The sequence below is a fragment of the Bufo bufo genome, chromosome 1 (genome assembly GCF_905171765.1).
Source record: "Bufo bufo chromosome 1, aBufBuf1.1, whole genome shotgun sequence".
Taxonomy (NCBI): domain Eukaryota; kingdom Metazoa; phylum Chordata; class Amphibia; order Anura; family Bufonidae; genus Bufo; species Bufo bufo.
In genome coordinates this window covers 814,879,873-814,904,881 of record NC_053389.1, presented here as the reverse complement: position 1 = coordinate 814,904,881, position 25,009 = coordinate 814,879,873, and the positions used below count along the sequence as shown (strand labels likewise).

The window sequence follows — 25,009 nt, the reverse complement described above, 5'->3', positions numbered from 1 at the left end:
CCACGGGTGTCAAACACAAGGCCCGCGGGCCGAATCCGGGCCACCAGACCTCGTCATGTGGCCCGCGCAGCCGCCGCCGGCCGCCAGCCTTCACCTTTTATTCTCCCCCCCTAAGTGAGCCGCAGCCGCCGGGCACAGGGAGATGAGCGCTTCCATTGCGCTCATCTCCATTGTAAGGCTACTTTCATACTAGCGTTCGGGTGTCCGCTCGTGCGCTCCGTTTGAAGGGGCTCACGAGCGGCCCCGAACGCATCCGTCTGGCCCTAATGCATTCTCAGTGGAGGCGGATCCACTGAGAATGCATCCGCCTGCCAGCGTTCAGCCTCCGCTCCGCTCAGTGAGCGGACACCTGAACGCTGCTTGCAGCGTTCGGGTGTCCGCCTGGCTGTGCGGAGGCGAGCGGATCCGTCCAGACTTATAATGGAAGTCAATGGGGACGGATCCGCTTGAAGATGACACCATATGGCTCAATCTTCAAGCGGATCCGTTCCCCATTGACTTTCAATGTAAAGTCTGAACGAATCCACTCAGGCTACTTTCTGACTTAGAAAATTTTCTAAGTAATAATGCAGACGGATCCGTTCTGAACGGATGCAAACGTCTGCATTATAGGAGCGGATCCGTCTGATGAAACATCAGACGGACCCGCTCCGAACGCTAGTGTGAAAGTAGCCTAACCTGCCTGTGTCAGCGGAGGTGCAGGGGAGGGAGAGGCGTGTCCCTTCCCCTTCCTCTGATAGGCTGCAGGCACTAGGCCGGCAGCCTATCAGAGGCCGGCGCAGGCGGAGCGATGACGTCATCGCACCGCCTGAGCCTTACAGCGCGGGACACAGGAAGAGTCTGCATCGCATCGCTGACACTGAGGTAAGTATAAGTGTTTTTTTTTTTGTTTGTTTTTTTAAATAGTGTTACTGGCACATTAGGGGGGCTTATTACAATGGGGGGGACTTAATACTGGCACATGATGGGGGGGACTTAAAACTGGCACATGATGATGGGGGGACTTAATACTGGCACATGATGATGGGGGGACTTAATACTGGCACATGATGGGGGGGACTTAATACTGGCACATGATGATGGGGGGACTTAATACTGGCACATGATGATGGGGGGGACTTAATACTGGCACATGATGGGGGGGGACTTAATACTGGCACATGATGATGGGGGGACTTAATACTGGCACATGATGATGGGGGGGACTTAATACTGGCACATGATGATGGGGGGGAATTAATACTGGCACATGATGGGGGGGACTTAATACTGGCACATGATGGGGGGGACTTAATACTGGCACATGATGATGGGGGGACTTAATACTGGCACATGATGGGGGGGCTTAATACTGGCACGATGGGGGGCTTAATACTGGCACATGATGGGGGGGCTTAATACTGGCACATGATGGGGGGGCTTAATACTGGCACATGATGGGGGACTTAATACTGGCACGTAATGGGGGGGATTATTACTGGCACGTGATGGGGGGCTTATTACTGGCACGTGATGGGGGCTTATTACTGGCACGTGATGGGGGCTCTTGTTACTGGCACATGATGGGGGGCTTATTACTGGCACGTGATGGGGGCTCTTGTTACTGGCACGTGATGGGGGCTTATTACTGGCACATTAATAATTGAATGCAGTGACAATAATTTATGATAATAAAGAGTGGACACATAGTCCTACAGATACAACCGGACCTTTGAGGGTGACCAAACTGCTGATGCGGTCCCCGATGAATTTGAGTTTGACACCCCTGCCCTAACCTATGGATAGGGGGGTAACTTCCACCAAGCAGGAAACCCCTGTAAGCTCCATCACCTCGGCAGGGTCAGGACTCGGAAAGGCTCCTCCGGGTACATGTGCTCGGACGGCTCCTCCTGGTACATGTGCTCGGACGGCTCCTCCTGGTACATGTGCGCCGATTACAGGATTTGGAGGTGAAGTATTTACAGTTTTTTATGCTGCAAAAATCTCTGATGTGAAAGCATCCGAATGTCGCCAAGTAATCCTGTCCTAGTGCTGGACTCCACTGCAATGTATGATCTACAGACCCCTACTGAAATACTCTGTGCTGCTGGAGAAGCTGCTCCTTCTACTATGTAACTTTCAACCTGAGATCTCCCATCAGGAGGTCACTGTTATGGGGGCACTGTGGAGGATACACACGACACGTACACAAACACACACATATATATATATATATATATATATATATATACACACACACATACACATACATATATACACACACACAGTATATACACACACACGGTATATACACACACATACGGTATATACACACACACATATACACACCTATATACATATACAAACACACATATATATCTATCAGCTCCATTTCTTCCCTTTTTTGGTTTGGATTTGGTGCGGATTTTCATCCTTTCATTGAAAACGGGGGAATCCACAGAAGAAATACACAGGTCTCTCGCTGCTGATTTCAAAATCCGTACGGCCGGTCAATTTTCACACCTAAGAAAAAAATAATCTGTGTACATGAGGTTTATCCCGTACACTTTGCTGGTACCTTCTTATGCTGCAGTTTTCTGGACGAAAATCCACGCGGAAAAAATGCACGTAATCTGCATCTGCACCGCAAAATACATATCGTCGTGTGCATGAGACCTTATGGAGAGTGTCTGTGATTTTTGGAAACCGTCAGTAATGCTGTCCTGTGTGAGGCTGTCACACGGGGTGTCTCCTGTGTACCCCATGCAGGGAGGTGACCCCATAACCTCCAGGGACATGAACCCCCGTTGCACTGTATTCCTGCAATGTGAACAAGTCCCGGTTCATTAGGGTCTCAGCAGAACGTTGCAGGTTGTGGAATTGTGGTAAAGACATTTGTTGTGGTGATTGCTGCAGTACAGCATTATTATACGGCACTGTGTGAATAAGCCCGGACATACCGCACCTCGGAGATCACCAAGGGATGTGGTCGTTCAGGTTCTGACATCACTCATGGGGAGAAGCTGGTGCACACCGCGCAGGGCGTCATCTGTCCCAGAAATATACTGCGCAGGAACCACTGCACGGTACTTACCTGTCACTCAGTGCCTGGTGTCAGATCGGGACACCCCTAATCAACAGGGCTGACGGGGTTAACCCCTAGACCATCAGTGAGAGTAACTGTATTGCAGTATCAGTGTGTTATCTATATATTGGGCTAGTATGGCGGTATTTATTCAGGCCGTATGATGGTATTATCTGGGTACTGTCTTGCAGTATGATGCTGTTATGTAGTCACTGTATGTTGGTATTATATGAGTACTGTATGGCGGTATTTATTCAGGCAGTATGCTATTATTTGAACACTATGGGGGTCATTTATTAAACAATTACATCTATATTAGCCATATTTTTGGTGCAGGTCCTTTGCGCCACAATCTGCGACTTTTCCCCGCTCACACCAGGTCTAAAAGAAATGGTGTGTGGAAGGGGTAGGGCCGGCAGGTCCGTCTCATTTACCATTTTTTACGCCTGGGAAGCGGTCTTACATATAGACTGGCGTGGGATGCGCCAAAGTTTTGTAGAGTCCGGTGCCTATCTGGGGTCCTGCTGCCAGCAAGGGTGCACCACCAATGAGGTGAGGAGATTGCCTCAGGCAGCACCAGGTGGGGGCAGCGGAAGGCGGATTATCTGCAGTATAGTATTGGGAAGCACAGTGGGCACAGTATGTGGCGCTATATTAGGCTACTTTCATACTTGCATTTAGGTGCGGATCCGTCTGGTATCTGCACAGACGGATCCGCACCTATAATGCAAACGCTTAGATCCGTTCAGAACGGATCCGTTTGCATTACCATTTTTTTTGTTCATGATAATGCAAATGGATCCGTTTTGACTTTACATTGAAAGTCAACGGGGGACGGATCCGTTTGAAAATTGAGCCATATTGTGTCAACTTCAAACGGATCCGTCCCCATTGACTTACATTGTAAGTCTGGACGGATCCGTTTGCCTCCGCACGGCCAGGCGGACACCCGAACGCTGCAAGCTGCGTTCGGATGTCCGCCTCCTGAGCGGAGCGGAGGACAAACGGTGCCAGACTGATGCATTCTGAGCGGATCCGCATCCACTCAGAATGCATTAGGGCTGGACGGATCCGTTCGGGGCCGCTTGTGAGAGCCTTCAAACGGAACTCACAAGCGGAGCCCCGAACGCAAGTGTGAAAGTAGCCTTACCCGGTATGTTTTGTAGCGCTCTATGTAATGTTATCCCAGTATGTCTTTAACAGTAGGGCTCGAGGGAAGGGGTTAGGTTAAGAAATTGACATGGGGTGGGGGTTGGGGTGCAGTTTCAGTTTTTGCCTCAGGCAGCAGAAAGGCTAGATGCACCCCTGGGTGCCAGGCCGCTCCTCCACATACTTACAAATGTCCTCTACTGGAGATGTTCAGCTCCACCACTGAGGCCTGATCTGTCTGCCAGAATACCGGATCTGCGATCTTTTGAGTACTCTGTGGCCCTTCTGCAGGAGACCACTGCTAAATTCCTGAAAGTTTGTTCAGCGTGGGACACTCCTCAATACAGATGAGCGAATCGAAGCTGATGAAGTGGAATTCGATCCAAATTAAAGGGTTTATTCCATTCGCACCGAATCCAAACTTCCTTGCGCTTCGTGGTAACGAATCGCATGACGGGGGTATTGGTTATATTTTGCTCGCCCCTCTCACACTTACCTGCTCTCTCTTATTCTGTCAACCCCATCAAACCAATACACCCAACAATCCCATAGAAGACTCAGACACTTGTTGGAATGTATTGGCCACAGCAGCCGTTTATTAATATAAATATAAACATAAAATAACCGTGAAATTCTTAACAATGACTTCTCCTAACGGGGGATGTCCTTGAAGCCCCAAAACCCCTAGCTGCCGAACCAGGGTGAGCCATTTTGCCTCTAGCCATTACCCCCAGCTCGGAAGCACCACAGAATGCCCCCCCTCAATCCACCACAACAGCTCGGCCACCATGGGAGTCCAGCCCCAACCGTGGGGCCCTCCCAATGTCCTAAAGTTCCACCGTCACCAACTCCAAGGAACCCCCACAACGCACAGATTTGACCCCCTCAACTCTGCGCGTTCCTACACATCCTCAGGGCCACCTCAATTCCCTCCTGTAGCGCCAAGCACCACATATCCACCCCATACCGCGTTCAGATGCACCCCATCTGCCCTCCAGAAAGCCCCGACCCTGCTTTCCAACTCCCTATGCCTGACCACCACCACCCCATTCCTCGCCATGAAGCGTCCTACCGCCCGATTAACTTTTTCCCGGGCCTTATTCACCACCTCCACCAACCTCGCCTCTCTCCAAACTCACCTCGGGACTATGTCTGACCACACAGTCACCAAACCGGGGAACAATGACCACAACCGTAACATGTCCCACTTTGATGTCTCTCACCAGCTCCCTGATAGGCCTTGCCACCAAATCGTTTCCCCCGCGGGGATTACAAACACATCAGGCGCCCTATTCATCCTTACAAAACGATGCACTTCTGGCAGCACCCCCCTCCAAATCATGCCCCTACGCCCTATCTATCTTACCAATACCGAGGCCCTGTCAAAACCTAGCTGCTGACCGTCCGGCCGAACTACTGCCCGGGCTGCTCCCCAAAAAACATATGAATGCCCCAAAATTCATACCAGGCCGGGTGCTGCACCTGAAACGAGAAAACATCATGCAAGAACAACACTGCGATCATTAAACAACATATTATCCCCACACGCGCCCCCCCTTTTCCGCCTACACACGATTCAGACGAACATATGACCTAAATGCGCAGATTCCCATCGTCAGATAGGTTTTATGACCTCATCTCCCATGCCCAACCTTGCAGCTTCAGTCGCCGCCCCAATCCTAAACGAGTGGCTGGAGTAACCCTCCCGCTCCAATCCAACCGTTGCAAACATTTGAAAAACACTGCCGAAAACTGAAAACGGGACAAAAAGGATCCGTCTGCGTGTGTTAACAGTGAACCTAGCCCTACCTCCACCCTTGCCCCATACTCCCAAAGACAGCCGACCGGACACATGTCACATTCCGCAACTGAAAACAAAACCACTCTACAACCTGTACCTTCGACATCGGTCTTTGATCGACGGATAACGAACTCCGCCCTATCCGGAAACAAATCCACATCATCTCTCATCAGCCCACCCGGTCTACGCACCGACGGACAAACCAGCTCGCCCTAACTAAGAGCCCCAAAAAACGCCAGTGAAAAAGCCAATCAAAATAAACTGACTTTCCCCTCTGAATTACACACTCCCCTCAACTGGCCCCCCCAATTCCAACAATAATGCGAACAATACCGGCCTCCTGGTATCCTCCCCGGTCCTCGATCTATGCCAACCTTTTAACGCCTGAGCAACCAGAAAGGACTTGGTAAAATTGTACAACCGTCTCATTTTAAAACCGAAAGTCAGCCCAGCCATATAACCATTTATCTTACTCACCGACGAGCACTCTTCCTTACAGTGACCCAAAAACATCAACAATGCCAACTCCAAATCCTCCGCCTTCACCCCCAGATCAACACACCAAGCCTCCCAATGAAGTCATGCTCTCAAATACATAGCCAACGTACCGGGCGCCAATGATGCTTGAATGAGCCCAGTCACGGTTGCTCCAACAGATCCCACAGGCAAGCCGGACAAGATAGGCCAATAGCTTCCGCCTCCGGGGCCAACTAACGAAAACGATCCCACTGTGAACGAGAGAGGGCGTCAGCAATACAGTTCTCCACCCCCGGGACATGCACCGCCACCACCCATGCATTGAGCGACAAGCACTCCAACACCAAGCGCTGAAGAAGCCGTACCACTAAAGGTGAAGACGCCGACAAACCATTTATAGCCTGCACCACCCCCATGTTATCACAGTGAAAACGAATCTTCATATTCCAAAAACGGTCTCCCCACAACAACACCGCTACCACAATTGGGAAGAGCTCCAGTAACGTCAAATTCCTAACCCAGCCACGCTCAACCCACGTCACCGGCCACTGCCAAGCACACCATTGACCGCCACAGAGTGCCCCAAAACCAGAACCACCCGCAGTGTCTGTAAACAGTTCAAAATCAAATGAATCAACAACCTCTCCCATATATAACGAGCGACCGTTATACCTCTCCAGAAACTAGCTCCACACCGTCAAGTTCGCCCACAATTCCTTCCCCAGCCGAACGTAGTGACGAGGAGAAACCACCCCCGCGGTCGCCCTAGCCAACCGTGTGCAAAAATCCCTTCCCATGGGCATGTTTCCCAAGCAGTGATTGAAGCTCACGTAGTTGTAACTTCTTCTTCTTCCATTGAGCGTTCGCCAGATCCCCTTTTAAATCCTCCAATTTATCCACCGGCAATCTACACTCCATTTTTTCAGAAACAATCGCAACCCTAAGAAACTCCATACCGTTACCGGACCCACAGTTTTTTCCGCTGCAAACGGAACCCCAAACCAATCAAAAAGCGAACATAACGTTTCAAACAACAGGGTGCAAACCCGCGAACACGGGGGGCCTATACACAAAAAATCATCCAGGAAGTGAATCAGAGATGCACAACCTGACGAGTACACCATGGCCCATTCCAGAAACGAACTGAACTTTTTGAAATAGGCACACGACAAAGAACACCCCATGGGCAAGCACCGATACACAAAGAAACCCCCTTTCCAAAAACAGCCCAACAATGGTGACAATCCCGATGCACCGGCAGTAACCTAAACGCCGCTTCAATATCAGTTTTTGCTAGAAGCGCGCCAGACCCAAAACGCTTCACCCAAGCAATCGAATGACGTATATACCACCGAACAAAGTACGGGGTCAATATCGTCATTGACAGAAGAACCCTTCGGAAAAAACAGGTGAAAATTATTTTTCCTCCTTCTTGGGGACTACTCCCAGCGGCGACACTCGCAAATCCACAAAAGGCGGCTCATGAAACAGGCCCGACATTCGTCCCAACAACACTTCCTTGTTTAGTTTATCTGTCACCACCTCCGGATGCTCCCTGGCCGACCGCAAATTCTTTTTTTAATAACACTGCACGAACGGAATCCTAAAACCGTGAGCAAACCCCATCCCAAGCAAAGCCGCCGCATCCCTGTCCGGGTACCTAGCGAGAAAAGGCTCCATCCTTCCCAGTCTGACCGGCGTCACCCCCTTTGCTATTAGCATCCCCTTTCTGTTTCCCGCCTCTAAAGCATCTCGCCGCTCTGTGGTTCCCCCCACAACCTGAACATTCGTGTTTAAATTTGCATTTAACACCGAATCGACAACTTCCCTCATTAAAGGCAAAGCACAAGCCTTTTTCTGATGCCATTGCCATGCAGGAAGACCACCCCGCTCCCCCTTTCCCCCCCGAAAGGGCTGCCCCGATCGAACAGGCACCGTCACCTTCAGCCACAAGGCAATGTCCTTGTGGTCCCACCTCATTTCCGGACGCACTGCTTTCCGTTGCCGGAATTGTTCATCGTAACGCAACCAGGCAACACCCCTGTTAACCCTATATGCTTTTCCTATAGCGTCCAGATAACAAAACAGCGCTGAACAATTCTCCGGCACCTTCTCTCCAATCACACTCGCCCAAATCGCAAACGCCTGCAACCAATTGGCAAACGTCCACGGTATTAACCTAAAACAGCGTTTTTTCCTCCTCTTCTTTTTTACCCTCGTCCTTTTTCCCCCTATCCAAATTAAACCTCTGAAGGAGGAGCAGAGAAAATATCTCTACATACTCCCCCTTCCAAATCAACTCTCGAACCTATGCCTTCAAATGAGCCCCCAAAGGCCCCTCGAAAAAAAAAAAATACACCTCCCCTTTTGCCTTATCGTCCACCCGCACACCATCCTCCTCTACCTCAGCCCCCGCTTGCGTCTGCACTGACACCCCAACGCCCGGTAACGCCCGCCAAAGCTCCCCCCCTGACCCGAAACCTCCAGACGAACCCTGCACCCCCCACGCCTGCAAAGGGGTTCCCCCCCGCCACTACCCAGCTAGCCACCAAACCTGCCAATCCCCCCAACAACTGCCCTAAACCCCTGCTTAAATCCAAATGAGGCCCACTGCCACCCCCTTGCCCTGCACTACCTGAGCTAATGGTCCCCAAGAAATCTCACCTGGCTGCCTGGGTGTTGTGTCCCCATCAGCCGCGATTCCTGATTCCAGATGACCGATCCCTTGGAGAAGACCTTCGGATCCTGCAGCTACGCCATCTTCATACCGTCCCCTGGAACCGCTGGGACCAGGGACGCAGCCGTCGCACCTCTCTACGACCGGATCCTGAGGGGCAGAGCTCCCATCTTCACTCTGCCTCCTGGCAGAGCTGGGACCAGATGTAAGGCAGCTCCCTCCAGGACAAGCAGGATCCACCATGCTGCATCTTCTCCCTGTCCCCTCGCAGGACTCAGACCAGGGACACTAGGGTTAACTCCAGAGGCGCTGGGGGTGGAGCTCCTTCTCACACTCTGAGCAGAGGGCCTGCTGCTCACATCCTCCTCCAGCACAGCAGCCCCGTACTGCAGCCTGTTCCTCCCTCACCGGACGGCTACCCCCCCTACCAGGAGTTAGGGAGGCCCCCCCGCCGCACCTGGTCCAGAACCTCCGCTGCTGCCGCTGGATGAAGGAGATGGCCGGGCCCGGCCACCCCTGGGGCTCCACCTACTGTAATGATCGACGTCACGCACAGAGAGGATAAAAGGGAAAGCCCTGCCCAAGAGAGAGGGAAAGGTGGTGACCCCTAACTCCCCTTGCGGCTGGCACCTGACTGCCCTGACGTCCCTAGACGGGTTCCTCAGCCGTGCGGCGATAACTTGCCTAAACCCTGGCTTTCCCTAAAATGAGCCCTAGATAGTGAATGGGCCGGTGGGATCGCTAGTCCTCACCACTATCACTAAGAGGGAAACACCAGGGAGAGGACAGACAAAACAGACAAACACATACACCCAGGTGGGCGATCACAATAGACCACAAAGGTCCAACAGGGATCCGGAGGGTAGCGTTCTGGACCAACTACTAGAGAACGCAACAACACAGCTCCAGAAGGTCAGAATAGATGTCCAGGCAGGAAGTTCTATCTCTGGCAACCAGAGAAGTGTGAGAGAGGAATATAAGGAGGTTGGGAGTGCTGGACAAGGAACAGCTGAGGAGAAAGAGCTACGGATCCCTGAGTGAGCCAAAAGGGTTTGCAAAGCAAACCCAGAAAGCTACCATAAGGAAAACAGCCCTATCTTAAATAGAGCGTGCAGCCAACCGCTGCGACTTCCTGACCCCGGGTATAACGGAGTCAGGCGTGGTTCTCGATACCCTCGTGACACCTACAGAGTGGATTCCTTCCACGTCGGGGCCTGGAAGAAGCTGACGCTGGAGGCACCCAACATGAAGGGTCCTGTGAAGGGCTCCGGACACGGTGCTGAGCCCGAGGGGGGATGGCGTGGGGCTATAGTGAGCCGGCGGCCATATTACAGGTGGCTGAGACAGGACATGAGCCTCAGCCTCCCCCCTCAGCAGCATCCGAACCTGCTCCTGGGCCCATGCCGACCCATGAACCTCCGCTGATGCCCAAAACTCCCGGATCGCTGCTTCCAGCTGCTCCATCGTCGGGACACCAAGACAGGTATGGCCAGCTAGCTTCTTTAGATAACCAAAATGGATACAGTCTTCTTTCTCCCTGCTCTATTTAACCCCTTCGCTCCTCCTCTCTTCCTTAAATCAACCAATCCGGATCCGCCTGCCCCACCCACCACCTAACCAACTCTCCTGCTATGCTAATACTAGCATCCCCCGGGGCTCCCTAAACAAAACCCCCCGTCATGTGGGCCTCCACCCCCTTCCCCCTCCCCAGTCCGGCCATTTATTTTTTTCCTAAACTGGCTGCTGCACGTGTTAGGACATGGAGAAAGGAACTCTGGGAAGGCGGGATCATCCATAATGCCATGCATGCAGCCAATCGGCAGCCAGCCAGCCCTGTGATGTCACAGCCCTATAAACAGCCTCAGCCATCTTGGATTCTACCTTTTTTTTGTGTACTTAGTGCAGTAAGAGAAGTCAGCAGGCGCTAGGGACAGTGCTAGGAAATACTTCATTTTGCTGAAAAAACGATTTACAAGTTCAGGGAAAGATTAGTCAATGTGTAGGGAAAGGATAAGGAGGAATCATTCCACAGCATTTATGTAGAACAGGGTTCAGTAGGGGAGGTTACAGCCTGGGTAATAGGAACAATCCTATTACACCTTGCTGCACTGACTGGGAATCCAAATTGCCATTATACAGCTCTAATTCCAGCAAACCGTTCTTGTTATTGGGGTGCAAGTGATGTTTGATACAGCCATTAACAGGGTTTATTACAAGGAAATATTTCTACGTCTTATTTGCCCTCATGTGGTGCTGTTATATGTTCTAAAGCATTTTTTGGCTTATATTAGTGGGAAAAACGGTCTTATTAGCGGTTGTGTGGTGAAGTGCGAAAATTACAGCCTTTTTTGGGGTGTTTTAATTTCCTTTTTATTTATTTATCTGATCTAACGGTATGTCAGGCAGAGAAGTGCCAGGCCCTGGACAGGGGAGTGGCAGAGGCCTAAATGTTTCTGGTGCAGGCAAAGATCGCAGCAGAGTAAGGGGCCGTAGCAGCAGGAGTCGCAGCGAGAGGCCTGAGCTCCCAGTGTCAGCCAGCGGTCGTGTCTTGACCAGCAACCCAGCATGATGATGATGATGATGATGTAGATGATCGCACTTGGGAGCCGGGTGATGAAGGGCTTCGTCAGGAGAAGAGGGTGGCAGCTTGTCACGGAGGCAGCAGTGGAGCCAGCAAGTCGCTAGCCTTGCCGGGCGGCAGCATTGGGAGGTTGGTAGCCAAATGTGCCCGGAGTAGACCACACACTTCACAGGAGCCTACCTGCCCGGGAAGTAGCGTTGCACTGGTTTGCAGAGGTAGCAGTCAGTCCGTGCGGAGTGTTTGGGGTAAAATAACCTACTTTGTGTGTGACAGTTTTTTGTTAAGCCGCCGGAGGAGGTGAACATGGCCATATGTAGAAACTGTGGGCAGAAGCGTGGCTAGGGTGTCGATGTTAGCACCACGGCCCTGCGTCAACATATGCAGCATCACCATAAAGTGGCCTGGGAGAACCGTGACTCCAGCCTGCCCAGCAACCACTGCATAAGGCTCCACCACCTCAGCTGAAGGGAGCTGTCTGTCCTTCCCCATCTGCTGGTCCTGCTCCTCCTCCTACTCTGTCATTCCGTCAGCAATCGATCACCGAAGCGATTGCCAAGAGACAACAGTATGCGTGCACTCATCCAACGGTGCAGAAGCTGAACGTGCTCCTGTCCAAGTTGCTGGTGCAAAATGTATTTGCTAAGAATCTCACATTTGCTAAATAAGCGTAGTAATAGCACCAGAATGTTTTCTATAATTATTGCTTTATTTGTGTTTGCAGAGTTCTGTTGCATTCTTTTCTTCTATATGTTTCTAGCCATGGCAGCATGCATCTGCGCATTGGGATGTGCTGACTGATCGCCTTTTTTTTGCAGTTGTACTGGAGTAGTGGCTGACTCCAGTTGGTCTTGCGCCCCTGACCAGCCTGTCTGCCCTATAGGCAGATTTTAATTAGAGTAAGTATAAAGCTGAGGCCTGCTCTCATTGTATTTTTTGGGTGCCATTTGGCACCAGGAGAGGTATAGAGTGGGCTCAGCATGCATGTTGGTACCTGCATCCCTGGATTTAATAGAGGCCGTTATGGCACCAAAAATTGTAAAAAACAGAGTGGACCCAGCATGCATGTGGAACCTGCGCTCCCTGAATTTTATGGTGGCTATTATGGCACATAACAGGTAGTATTTAGTGTTAGGTTCCAGTCTTATAGAGATCTCCTTGATGTTTGGCAGACGGGCCCAAATAATTTTGTACAAAATGTATTTGGCAAGAATTTCAAATTTGTAAAATAAGCATAGTATTAGCACCAGAATGTTTTCTATAATTAAGGCATTATTGCACTTTATTTGTGTTTGCAGAGTGCTGTTGCATTGTCTTTTTTTCCCTTATGTTTCTAGCACTGGCAGCGTGCACCTGCGGATTGGGATGTGCTGACTGACCCCCCCCATTTTTTGCTCACGCCGTTGGTCCTGCAACAATATGCACCTCTGCCTCCTCATCCTCCACAGTGTCCTCAGCCTCCACTGCAGGGACAATTCACAGTGCCCCTCCAGCATACCACATGTGCAGGGCACGGCGGTGTCACACTGTTCTGCACCTCATTTGCCTGGGCAAACGGAGTCACACAGGGGAGGAACTGGTCCGTGTCCTTCCTCAAGAAATCTAATCCTGGTTTTCTCTGTGACAACTCAAAATCGGAAACATGGTGACCGACAATGAGAAGAACATGGTGTTGGCGCTGTGTCAAGGAGGGCTGAGCCATGCGCCCTGTATGGCACATGTGTTCAATCTGGTTGTCAAGCGATTCCTGAAGTCTTCCCCCATCTGCAAGACATCCTAAAGTTTGCGTAGTGACTAGCGTTGATCGCGAATATCGGCACTTTGAGAATCCGCGAAGACGTAGAATATAGTACTAGTGTAGTGAGTGCCGAATTGTCACCATTAGTCAGAGGGATAACTTCTGGCTCTCCACCTTGTTGGACCCTCACTACCGGTCAAGAATATGGGCCTTTTTTACACCCGCTGAGAGGGAGGACAAGCTGAACTACTACCGAGACATTTTATGTAGTCATTTGGCCGCTGCCTATCTGCGCCATTGTCCTTCCGCTCGCAGGTCTGACCAGGGGGCCCTCTGCGCTCACGTTCCACTGCCATGGCTTCTGGGAAGGCGTGGGGTGGCAGGAGCAGTACCAGCTCCATCAGCAGCAGCCTGAGTCTAGAGTTGCTGATGAGCAGCTTTCTTCACCCGCCTAGAGAAATTACTCACCAGCAGCTAGACATAAAGCAGAACCTGAACCAGCAGGTGGCGGCATACTTTGAGTGCACCCTGCCAGCTCTCATTAAAGATCCGCTGGACTACTGGGCAGCCAAACTGGATTTGTGGTCACAACTGGCCGAGTTTGCCCTGGAAAAGCTGTCCTGCCCAGCCAGTAGTCTGGCATCCGAGCGGGTGTTTAATGCAGCGGGGGTCATAGTTACCCCAAGAAGAACTCACCTGTCCACCTAAAATGTGGAGAGACTGACCTTTATCAAGATGTATCAGGCGTGGATCAGCCAGAAATTCCACCCACCAATGCCTGATGCATCAGACTAGATCATCAATGGTGCCACACCAAAACTAACAAAAGAGACCGGTTTCTTCTGGCTGCCTGCCTCAGCTACTGTTCTGATGCTGTGGTCTTCTGATGCCGCTGCCAACTCCACACTATGTCACCTTGCCACTCTGTGGTCTCCTCATGCTGCTGCCACCTCCACACTATGTCATTATGCCACTCTGTGGCCTCCTGATGCTGCCACCATCTCCACACTGTCATTGTGCCACTCTGTGGCCTCCTGTGCTGTGAAGTGTGCAGTGATTCTAAGAGCTATGCCTGTCATTCTTTACCACAGCAGACTCCCTATGCGAACCGAACATTTTCGAAAAATTCGGTGAACTAGCCAACTAGAATTTTTTAGAAATTCCCTCATCTCTACTCCTCAACATCAGAGAACAGTATGATTGTAGAGATACTTCTCTTGTTTCCTTTTTTGTCTCTTTGATCCTTTTTTGGATTAAGTTCTTTGTTTCATTTGTATTAACACTATATTAATTATCTTTTACTGTATCATAAATAATAAAACTTAATAAAAATTTTAATTGGGGAAAAATGTACAACTACAAAAACAAAAACAATTATGGCACTTGGAAGGAAAAGAAAATGGAAAAAAAATAAAATAAATTAGGTTGTGTCCCAAAAGGATTACTTATACATTGTAGTAAAAAAAAAGTCTTTAGAAAAGGGGCAATGGGACAAAGTTTGCAGCAGAATGTATGCTTTTTATGATGGAGGTGCTGGCAATAAGCCTATAACACTTATGAACTGCAGAAACTTGTTTGTTTGTTTGTTTAAAGGTTGGCTGCTCATGTACTGAAAAATCAGGTTCCTGCAGAATTTCATTTGCTTTTCAACATGAAACACACAGTTCTGAGTGACAGTCCCTCCCTATGCTTTTTCTAATAAAACCCTGACTTTTCTACCTATTGATTAAATTTAATTGAAAGGAGTTTGTCACATCATTGTCACTAACAGCATTGCCCCAGAGAAGATTGCAAACACATTCTTAACAGATCAGTACGTACTGTGCTCCTTTTTTCCACGTTCAGGAAACGCACTTCTTTTCTGCTGAAAAACGGCTCCCAAGTGGCAGGCGGGGCAAGGTTTTCTTTGGTCTATTGGAAGAGCAGTGATGCAACAAGACTATGGCCCGAAGCATGCGAGTAACTAAACCATGGCTGAGAAAGAGGATTTGTGTTTTGGAATGACCAAGTCTGAGCTCTAATTGTAACCCTAAAAAAGATGCTGTGACATTACCTGAAAAGAGCTTTGCATACAAAGCATCCCAGATATAATGAAGAACTGAAATACATTTGCAGGGAGGAACGGTCAGAAATTTCTCAATGTTTCAGTAGTCTTATTTGCAGAAAATGTTTGGCAGAGGGGATTGTATTTAGTTACTCATAGATCCCCTTTAGCAGCTAAGGTTTTTTGCAGCTGTAAAGGTCATATTGTAACATCCTGAAGTATGTCACTAAACTTCTGTTCCCCTGCTTCATAATGTTAGGTTTATGCATAATGTCATCTGGTATAAGTTTGCATCATTTTCCCCATAATGTGCATTTTCCAGGCCTGTTGCATTGTATTTATGCTGTAATATCCATGTACACCAGCAGGTGGCAGCAATATGTAGACAGAATAAAGCCAGTTAGTATACCTAGACTGGAATATACCATTCCAGGCTAGCCTCCCTTATCTGAGGAGGAGTGGAATGTTCCCACATCCTACTTCAGAGGGAGGACAGAAAGTTCTAGGCAGTGTACCAGCCACCCCCTGTTGGGGTAGGCTGTGTGAATAGGAGCTCCCAGAAACAGGGATCCCAACCAAGGATTTAGGCCTCCTTAAGGCCCAGATCAACATTCCCAGCCTGAGTTCCTTACCTCAGCTGGATGACAAAGAAAGCAGCAACTTCAGAACTACTAGATCTCCAGGAAGAAACCACCATTCCCTGCGAGCAGTCCTGTAAGTACAGATTCCAAATACAAGGAGAAGATAAGTACCTCCATAGCTAGTCAGGCCCAAACCAAGCAGAACCCAAGACAGAGCAGAAGACAGATACCTGCCAGATTCTTAAAGGCATATGTACTAGATGCAGAATATATATATATATATATATATATATATATAATTCCTGACACATATTGCCAATACCTGCTGGGACCCAAGGCTAATGCTGCATAAGTGTATGGATCTAGAGCTGCATAAGATAACATCAAGTAAAGACAAGTTGGACCCTCTTTGCTGTGTGGAATTCTATCATTCCTCCATTACTCCTATTTACAACACTCAATTTTTTGCATGTGAGCCAGGATACAGGAGTCCAGACGTACTAAGGTAGGAGACACCGTTGACACAATACAGAGACAATATCCCCCTCTGGCATTCCTCACCTAGTACGTGTGCTCATACCATCTTAAAGGGCCCTTCTACAGTACCTGCGCAAGCTGCAACTGGCGTCACGAACTTAATTACACCTAAATCTGACCCACTGCACAGCAGCCCCAACTGACCCAGTGTCCTGCTCATTGCAATATCAAGAATTACCTGGAAAACAAGCATAATCCACCAATCGGAATCAGCCAAATGGTATATTTGCACATTCTAGATCTAGCATTTGAATATACAGCAAACTCAGGGGGAGAGGAACTACCAGGAAGACAACAAGGTATTTATGAATATTGGTATATTGCTTATAAACTTCATATCCAAAAGAAAAAAAAAAAACACACCTAAACGAGAGACATTCTTCACCAAGGTCAAGAGCTACAGATAATGGATTATATTGCTTTATAGTATATATGAACTTTATCTGAATATACTTTTGTTGGTTGTAGTGCGCTCGGTAGACTGTGTTAAACCACAAGAAGGCTATACTCTTCAGCAGTATCCCAGTAGCTTGTCACATATAATAAGGTGGTGGTCTGCTCAGCGTAACCAGAGATTTTATATAAATATTCACCATTGAATCATGGGTTGGTTTGTCATGTTCTCGCCTCATCATCCCAGAAGTTCAGCCACTAGTGATGAGCGGCAGGTTCCATATTCGAATTTGCGATATTTAGCAAATATTCGCTAGAATATTTATTTCATATTCGTGAATATTCATATTCGAGAATATTTTCGCGATTGCGATTAATCTAAAATGTAAACATCGCGTAATGCGAAGTTAATTAAAAAATAATATATGGCAGTAAATATAGTACTATATATTCATTTTAAGAATATTCGTTATATTCTAAAACAAGAATATATAGCAATATAGCGAATATTCGAGAAAATACAAACAGAGCAATTTAGCCAAGCTAATATAGTGCCATATTTTTTTTTAATAGTGTCAATTTTTTCCAAATCTGAAGTCCAGAAGAGAAAAAAAAAATAAGGCTATGAAAGCAGTTTAAAAGCAAATCTAGAAATTTGAGAAATTTTCAAAAACCCAATTTTTAGGGACCAGTTCAGGTCTGAAGTCACTTTGTGAGGCTTACATAATAGAAACCACCCAAAAATGACCCCATTCTAGAAACTACACCCCTCAAGGTATTCAAAACTGGTTTTACAAACTTTGTTATCCCTTTAGGTGTTGCACAAGAGTTATTGGCAAATGGGGATGAAATTTCAGAATTTAAATTTTTGGGCAAATTTTCCATTTTAATCCATTTTTTCCAGTAACCAAAGGTTAACAGTCAAACAAAATGCTATATTTATTTCCCCGATTCTGTAGTTTGCAGAAACACCCAATATGTGGCCATAAACTACTGTACGGGCACACGGCAGGTTGTAGAGGGAAAGGTGTGCCGTATGGTTTTTGGAAGGCCGATTTTGCTGGACTGGTTTATTTACACCATGTCCCATTTGTAGCCCCCCTGATGCACCCCTAGAGTAGAAACTCCATAAAAATGACACCATCTAAGAAACTACACCCCTAAATGTATTCAACACTGTTTTTATAAACTTTGTTAACCCTTTAGGTGTTGCACAAGAGTAATTGGCAAATAAAAATGACATTTCAGAATTTCTATTTTTTGCCAAATTTTTAGTTTTAACCCATTTTTCCCACTAACAAAGCAAGGGTTATCAACCAAACAAGACTGTCTTTATTGCCCTGAGTGCAGTTTTCAGAAACACCCCATATGTGGTCGTACACTACTGTACGGCCACCCAGCGGGGCGTAGAGGGAAATGAGTGCCGAGTAGTTTTTGGAGGGCTGATTTTTATGGACCGGTTTATTTACACAGTGTTCTGTTACAACCCCCCTGGAGTAGAAACTCCCTAAAAGTGACCCCATTTTGGAAACTAGGGGATAAGGTGGCAGTTTTGTTGGGACTATTTTTAGGATACATATGATTTTTGGTTGCTCTATACTTCATTTTTGTGAGGTAAGGTTACCAAAAATTTTAATTCTGAAATTTCATCTCCATTTGCCAGTAACTGTTGAGGAACACCTAAAGGGTTAATAAAGTTTGTAAAATCAGTTTTAAATACCTTGAGGGGTGTAGTTTTTTAGATGGGGTCACTTTTAGGGAGTTTCTACTCTAGGGGTGGATCAGGGGGGCTTCAAAAGGGACATGGTGTCAATAAAAAAGGCCATCAAAATCGTCCTTCCAGAAACCATGTCAGTCCTTTCCTCTTGCGCCCTGCCATTTAGTGATACAGCAGTTTACGACCACAAATGTGGTGTTTCTGTAAACTGCAGTATCAGGGTAATAAATATTAAGTTTTGTTTGATGGTTAACCCTTGCTTTGTTACCGGAAAAAACAGATTGAAATGGAAAAGTGCCAAAAATAGCTGTTTTGGCACAGTGTATAATCTGGGGGGTTAGGTCATGGGGTATTTTTATAGAAGAGATTCTTACGGACGCGGCGATAACTAATAAGTCTACTTTTTTACAATTATTTAGGTTTTAGACTATATTATCCTTTTTGATCCAAATTCTTTTTTTGTATCTCTAAAGTCTAAGAGTCATTTTTTTTGTTTGTTTTTTAGCCGATTGTATTAGGTAGGGGCTCCGTTTTTGTGGGATGAGGGGACGGTTTTAATGGCACTATTTTGAGGGCTATATGACTTTTTGATCGCTTGCTATTAAATTTTTTGTTATCTAAGGTGACAAAAAAAAATCATTTTTATACTTTTTTTTTTAAATTATTTTAGTTTTACTAACTTTTTGAACAAATTTTTTTTTGTGTCTCAAGTCCGAGAACCATAGTTTTTATCGATTGTCAGAGGCTAAATGGAATTAAAATTGCGGAAGGGGATTTTTAAGTTAGTACTCCATGGAAGTGTATTAAACAAAACATGCAATGCAACAGCTCACTGCAAACCAAATAAAGTACAAAATTGCATCATAATTGCAAATGCTATACTAAGAAGTTAGAGATGCTTGGCAAATCGTTTTGTACAAAATTATTTGAGCCCGTCTGCCGCACGTCAAGGCGATCTCTAGTTAGACGGGTTCCTAACACTAAATTTTACCTGTTGTGTGCCATGACGGCTATCATATAATTCAGGAAGTGCAGGTTCCACATGCATGCTGGATCCGCCGGAATTTCTGTCATTTTTGGTGCCAAAATGGCCTCCATTATATCCACCGAAAGCAGTTACCAGCATGCATGCCGGGCCCACTCCACACCACCCCTGGCGCCAAAAGGTCACCAAGGACTGCAATGAGAGTCCACACACTATCTCTCTCCTGGTGCCAGATGGCTTCAGTGAGTGAGGGGGAGCAGGCCAAGCTATATACTAACACTAATTAAAATCAGCCAATGGCCCTGCGCTTTGGGATGTGCTGACTGACCCCCTTTTTCTTTGCAGCTTGTGCTGGAGGTGTGGCTGCCTCCTTAGTCGTGCACTCCTGACCAGCTCGTCTGCCCCATTGGCTGATTTTAATTAGTGTTAGTATATAGCTTGGCCTGCTCCCCCTCACTTGTAAAATCAGTTTTAAATACCTTGAGGGGTGTAGTGCCATCTGGCACCAGGAAAGAGATAGTGTGTGGACTCTAATTGCAGTCCTTGGTGACCTTTTGGCGCCAGGGGTGGTGTGGAGTGGGCCCGGCATGCATGCTGGTAACTGCTTTCGGTGGATATAATGGAGGCCATTTTGGCACCAAAAATGACAGAAATTCTGGCGGATCCAGCATGCATGTGGAACCTGCACTTCCTGAATTATATGATAGCCGTCATGGCACATAACAGGTAAAATTTAGTGTTAGGAACCAGTCTAACTAGAGATCGCCTTGACGTGCGGCAGACGGGCTCAAATAATTTTGTACGAAACGATTTGCCAAGCATCTCTAACTTATTAGTATAGCATTTGCAATTATGATGCAATTTTCTACTTTATTTGGTTTGCAGTGAGCTGTTGCATTGCATGTTTTGTTTAACAGTCTTGTTCTCAGCCATAGCAACGTGCCCCTGCGCTTTGGGATGTGCTGACTGACCCCCTTTTTCTTTCCATGGAAGTGTGGTACTAAAACTGTCAATGCAGAGGCCCGGATGATCGGGGCACGTGTCACATTGAGTAGTGGTGTCCTTCCGTATCCCCCTCCTGTGACACACTCTGCACTTTTTTTGGGTCCGTCCCTTCTTTCCAGTATGGGGGACCACACCTGGGAAGTGTTGGCCAGGGACGATCCGGGCGCCTACAGTTCCCAAGGTACTCCGGCCTGCTATTTCCCAGTCCGAAAAGATCAGGGCCTTGAGGACTGCCTCATAGAACTGGAGGAATTTCCCTGTGTTGCCAGCGCACTGGAACAGTACAAAAGAGTTGTACATGGCAACCTGCACCAAGTAGACCGCAACTTTATTGTACCATGTCCGCGTTTTGCGCATGGCGTTATATGGCTTGAGGACTTGATCAGAGAGATCAACTCCTCCCATATACCGATTGTAGTTGATGCAATCAGGCTTGAGAACCGTTCTGTTACCGTGAATTGTGGACAGTACAAGGACATCCCTCTTATCCTTATATCTGACCAGCAGCAGATTTCCACTGGTAAGGGCACGGGTCTCACCCCTGAGGATAGGTACCTGGAGGGGGTGGGCAGGGAGGCCACGTTGATTTTTCTCGCGCGGTCCCACAAGCGGACGTGGATCTGGCGGCGAGGGACCTGAACATGGGGATACTAGTATAAAAGTTATCCACGTAAAAGGTGGTAACCCTTATCTAGCAGTGGGTGCATAAGGTCCCACACAAGTTTCCCGCTAACACCCAGAGTGGGGGGACATTCTGGGGGGTTGAATACGGGAATCTCGCCCCTCGTACACACGAAACTTGTACCCTGAGGTACTCTCACAAAGTTTGTACAGCTTCACGCCATACCTCGCCCGCTTTGAGGGAACATACAAGAGTCTCCCCTTGAACGCAATGAGAGACCTCATCAACTGTGCCCTCCCTTCCAGGTATGTAGGCCTCCAAAAATTTGGCCCCGAAGTGATCAATGACCGGCCTAATTTTGTACATGCGGTCCATAGGCAGGATCACCTCGGGGAGGGGGGGGGGGGACATGCTGCATTATCTGCATAATGAATTTCCGGATGGCCTCAAACCAGGAGCGTGTCATGTCCATACTGTAGAGTGGGGTCTGGTAGAGGACGTTCCCACTACAGTACAGCCTGGCACTAGTTTTTTTGACTAGGCCCATGTGCAGCACGAGGCCCCAAAATATCCTCATCTCGGCTGCTCTGACCAGGGTCCAGCCACCGTGCCTAGCCAAAAAGGAGCCCGGGTTTTGAGCGACGAACTGTTGGGCGTACAGGTTCATCTGCTCCACCATTAGATTTACCAGTTGGTCACTGAAAAAATGACTAAAAAAGTAATATTCAGTGAAGTCCACTGTGTAAATCTGGATTCCTGGTTGTCCAACAAAATCAGGAATCACGGGCTCAAATCGCTCTGGGGTACACCAGCCAAGTTCACCTGCAGGGGGCTCAGGTGGACTGACCTGGTGGGCCAGAAAACTAGTACAAGCCCCAGAGTGGCTCGTACTAGGGTGGACCACAGGGTCCCTAGCATGGGGGTCCCCTCGATCCGCCTGGCAGCGTCTCTGCCGCCGTGGGGGCTCATCATCGCTTGATGAGGACGACGCGGATGACAAAAGGAACGTGGGGTCATCCTCGTCCTCACTGGGGCTCTCTGACTCGGAGGGAAAGAGGGCGTATGCCTCCTCGGCCGATAACGTCCGGCAAGCCATAAGGGAGTGTGTGTCTGCTTGTGTGTGTGCATGTAAATCTTTATTAGGTGTGCGTGTGTGTGGAGGCACGGGTGTTCCCGGACTTTTCCCTAAACCTAACAGGAAAAAAAAAATGTGAAAAAAAAAAAATATAATATTCTAACTCGCTGATCAGCCGTCCAAAGCTGATCAGCGGTGGGGTGGGCAATGCACTAAGGCCCCTTTCACACGGGCGAGTATTCCGCGCGTGCGATGCGTGAGGTGAATGAATTGCACCCGCACTGAATACCGACCCATTAATTTCTATGGGGCTGTTCACATGAGCGGTGATTTTCACTCATCACTTGTGCATTGCGTGAAAATCGCAGCATGCTCTATATTCTGCGTTTTTCACGCAACGCAGGCCCCATAGAAGTGAATGGGGCTGCGTGAAAATCGCAAGCATCCGCAAGCAAGTGTGGATGCAGTGCGATTTTCATGCACGGTTGCTAGGAGACGATCGGGATGGAGACCCGATCATTATTATTTTCCCTTATAACATGGTTATAAGGGAAAATAATAGCATTCTGAATACAGAATGCATAGTAAAACAGCGCTGGAGGGGTTAAAAAAAAATATAATAATAATAATTTAACTCCCCTTAGTCCACTTGATCGCGGCCCGGCATCTCCTTCTGTCTCCTTTGCTGAACAGGACCTGTGGTGAGCATTAATTACAGGTAAAGGACCTTTGGTGACGTCACTCCGGTCATCACATGATCCATCACCATGGTAAAAGATCATGTGATGGATCATGTGATGACCGGAGTGACGTCGCCAAAGGTCATTTACCTGTAATTAATGCTCACTACAGGTCCTGTTCAGCAAAGGAGACAGAAGGAGATGCCAGGCTACGCGATCAAGTGGACTAAGGTGAGTTAAATTTATTTTTTATTATTTTCTTAACCCCTCCAGCGCCGTTTTACTATAAATTCTGTATTCAGAATGCTATTATTTTCCCTTATGACTATGTTAAAAGGGGAAATACAATCTACGTTCGGGTTTGGGTACCAAACATGCGTGATTTTTCTCACGCGAGTGCAAAACGCATTACAAACACATTACAAACACATTTTCCTGCAACGCCCGTGTGAACCCAGCCTAACAGTGGCCGGACGCTAAAGAGTGCCAGCCACTGTCAGCGTACGAAAAAAAAAAAAAGAAGGGTTGCGCCCCCAGCTGTGCTGTGGACCCCAGACACCCTAAGAGGATGATGCAACAGTAAAAACTTTAACTTTCCCTAAAGTCTCCCTGCCTGAACTAAACCTTTTCCTACCCTGTCCCTAACCTACCTTTTAGTGCCAGATGGCACTGTGGAGGATCGATAGAGGGGGTGCTGGACTCAGATCAGGGGGTGCACTGTGAAGATCAGGGGGTGCACTGTGAAGATCAGGCAGCAGGCTCCTCTCTGCGAAGTCCAACGGCCGAAAGGAGGAGAGGAGAGAACGGGGGAATTAACCCCCGCCCATGCAGCAAATCAGAAAAGATCCTGTTCCGGGTTATCGGGTCACCAGAGACCCGAATAACCCTGAAACGCAGCAAACCGCAGGTTTTCTGCGATTGCTGATGCGGGGTCACAGGACCCCCCTAGGCATTGTGCCAGAGTGCCTGCCCGTGCTGCTGCCTGTCCTGCTGAGTTAGGCCGAGCTATGTGTAGGCCTTATATTGGACCCTTACCATCTACCTGCTGCTGATGCTGAAGTCTGTCCTGACCCTGATGACTTATGTGTGGGCCTTATACTCCACCGTTACAGATACTTGCTGTTGTAGGTTTTAACACTGCTAAGTTATGTGTGGGCTGTATACTACAGTGTTACCATGTACCTACTGCAGTCTGTTCTGATCCAGATGAGTTTGACCCTGGAATAAAGGGGCCTTACAACTAACCTATAAAATTACACCATAACATTATAAAAAAACTAAAGCACGCGTTATCAAACTGAAAAAAGGTATTTATTGCCTACATAATAATAAAACACGCCTCTAGGGCAACTTTTTGAGCTGCGATAATAGCTCGTCCATTATTATTTTTTTTATCTGAGAAGGTGCTTTTGCTCCATGTCACGCACCTTCTTATTTAGGCGATGCAGCAGCTTTTTCATTTCAATCATGTCAATCTTGTATTCTTTTTTTGTTTGTTCAATGTGCTTTATGCACTTGTTCACTACTGAAAAAAAATATGTATTTCAATTACAGTTACTTACAAGACAATTAGTGCATTGTGTGTAGTATGTATTTAAACACTGCCGATTTACATCTAAATACAATAACTATAGATCTTTACGTTAATTATATTAAGGTTTGCTTAGCGATAGTTCGGATAGAGTATAATGTTATTTATTTGGTTAGTTAATAGTTTTTCGGTAGTTTACAGAGTATGTCGCATTTATTTTAGTTTTCTATTACACTATTTTCTGTTGTCCTGTCATTTTTGCCACTTTTAACCACTTCAAGGCCGGCCATTAAGATTAGGCCTCAGCGGGATGTGACTTGACGCAAAGGTACAGTCTATTACGGACCACCAGACA

At 47.7% G+C, this 25,009-nt stretch overlaps 1 long non-coding RNA gene across 1 annotated transcript; it reads right to left on the bottom strand.

The window, feature by feature from the left end:
- LOC120986607 lies at positions 1-22,201 on the bottom strand. The gene is made up of 3 exons (XR_005775706.1): positions 22,191-22,201; positions 8,002-8,009; positions 1-102 (listed from the first exon to the last, which is right to left on the bottom strand). It is a non-coding gene; the product is annotated as an uncharacterized LOC120986607 (long non-coding RNA).
- Between the last annotated feature and the right edge of the window lie 2,808 nt (positions 22,202-25,009).